Source organism: Brienomyrus brachyistius, unplaced genomic scaffold, assembly GCF_023856365.1.
Source record: "Brienomyrus brachyistius isolate T26 unplaced genomic scaffold, BBRACH_0.4 scaffold100, whole genome shotgun sequence".
Taxonomy (NCBI): domain Eukaryota; kingdom Metazoa; phylum Chordata; class Actinopteri; order Osteoglossiformes; family Mormyridae; genus Brienomyrus; species Brienomyrus brachyistius.
This window is the reverse complement of record NW_026042375.1, coordinates 31,654-34,117: the sequence shown is the minus strand read 5'-3', so window position 1 is coordinate 34,117 and position 2,464 is coordinate 31,654.

Here is a 2,464-nt window from a genome sequence, read left to right as displayed (position 1 = left end):
AAATCTAAGAATGATACGCAAAATACATATATAAATGTTACTACAAAAAATTACAATTGTCAAATAAATGTATCATGCATATTTTAAAAAGCTTCTTTGTGCAATATTTTAAGAACTGCACAATTTTAACATATATTCCTTGTGTTGTTCTAGTAACAATGCTATTTTCATGCTCATACTATTTTGCCTTCATCCTGACATATATTAACACATTAATCCAAATGAGATTTATCTTTTTATGCTACTCTTTTACACAAGGGTAGCACACTTTGCAATTTATCTTACAAGGGTTAAATGAAACATAAATTATTAAAAGGTTAATTAGGACAAATTTTTATATTTAACTCTGACGTAAAATGTCCACTTATTGACACGATATATTTCAAATAAAAATATTTTTAAACATGTTTAAAACATTGTTCTGCTTTCATCGTACAGCAAACCAGCGTCAAATAAATGTTTAGAACAATCATATTTTTTTAGAAGATGTTTTGAGATAAAAATGAAACCCCATAAATCAGCAACTCACTTTGTTCTAAAAATGTTTTTACTTTACTGCAATTTTGCTTCAATATACATGCTTGCTGTCGACGTCTCAGATAAAAGACACTGCTTCAAGGTTGGCTTAATAACATTACGACACTAAAGCAGTATAATACTGCTGCCACCAAAAATAGTATTTCCCAGGGTCAAGGGTCAGTGCTCTAACGTGTGGGGACCCTCCTCAGTCACATCACTTTTTCGACTCATTACCATACCGTGATGATACTAGAATTTTGCAAACAGACCTTTTCACGCGATTGTCTGCAGTTAACCGGCCAACTAAAGACGTTTCAAGGCGTCTTTCACTAATACAGATTTTAAGAGTAATGGAGACATCTAGAGGATGAATCAAGAGTTGCAAAGAGTCAGCGTGTGGGGTCTGTAACAGTGGGTCCCAGGCCAGCTCTGTATATGCTAATATATCAGAAGCCTTGAAATTTATTACATACTGATTTTGTTAGATTTGATTCTTGAGAGATTTTTGGATGCCTCTTTGTATGTATGAATAATAATCCGTAATGAAGTCACATTATCTAATAGCCTGTACAGTATAACTTAGGTCTGCTATTTTGCAACAACCTATTGATTCACCTTCCAGAAGGTCAGAAAGTCATTTTGTATCATCTTTTACATTTTCACCTGTATTTCGGATTTGCATTCAAGATTTGTTACAAACAACCGGCATGTGATCAAACCAGCACAGCTTTTATCTCTGTATCACAAACAGACAATGGATGCTTTAGCCTCAAACAATGTTACAATTTATGGCAAAGTCAGTGATAGTTGTAACACGGCCCCGGATTAGATGAAATATTATAAATAATGTAAAAAGAGAAACGATATTAGCACCGACAACTTGTATAAAAGATACTTACATAGGTACATATTAAAAATGTAAGTGCAAAGTTTGCAGTGCTATCACGAAAATAAATTAAGTAAAAAGTACGTACTTACGCCAAATTTCTTTTTCCTTACAAATCTGAGTGTGTTTGTTACAGGACGCTCCTTCTTCACAAGTGAAATAAAGACTAAACTGAGCGTGTGCAGAGTGAATTGTGTGATTTATACCTTACTCCTGATTTAAGAAATAGACTTTGTTACAAGTAACCCATGTTATAATCATCACCAGTTTCCTCTACATCTGTAAGGATTGTTTGGCCAAAGGGTGGGATTATACTAAAGTCTTTAGTGCAATATTCCTAAACTTTGTCATACAGGTAGCAATCAAGAGTCCATTTTCAACAATCACCTCCTTGTTACTCTGTTTCACTCTTATGTTATGTTGGAAGGTGTAAAGTTACCATGCCCCTACCCACCACTGAGGACACTGAGGTCAAGGCTTCAGTATTTTTTCGGCAACTCCATTAACCACAATCCATTGCAGGCACACCTACACGTTGGACCTCGCTAATCATGGCTACTGCCCTAAACATTACCATAAGTAATATCGCATTGGAATCTAATTGTAGATGGTATTGTATGGAAAAAGGTCTGACCCATGGGTGTCATTAGGTCCGATCACTTGTGGCTTTAGTCCCAAGTATTTTAGCCCCATGCCAATCTTCCTTGAAAAAATAGACAAGAGACAAGCCCGAGGTAAATGATATAGCCCCCCCCCCCGGGCCTATACCATATAAATGCTTTGTCACAAACAAGATTAAGTAAGTATCCTTTAAATTAATGCACAGAATATATCCTGTAAGAGATTACCTTACAAAATTCAAATCAAACGTTGCTGTTAGCTGTCCCTTTTGTGAACGTGGCCCTGAAACAATCGTCCATCTGTTTTGTTGTTGTACAGTTGTTAAACAGTTTGGGCAAGATATTTCTAATTTAATTTCTCAAATTACTCAAAACTCCAGCCCAGGGCACCACCAGTGCAGAGCTTGGTAAGGAATGGCAGCAGGCAGGTGTGACTGCA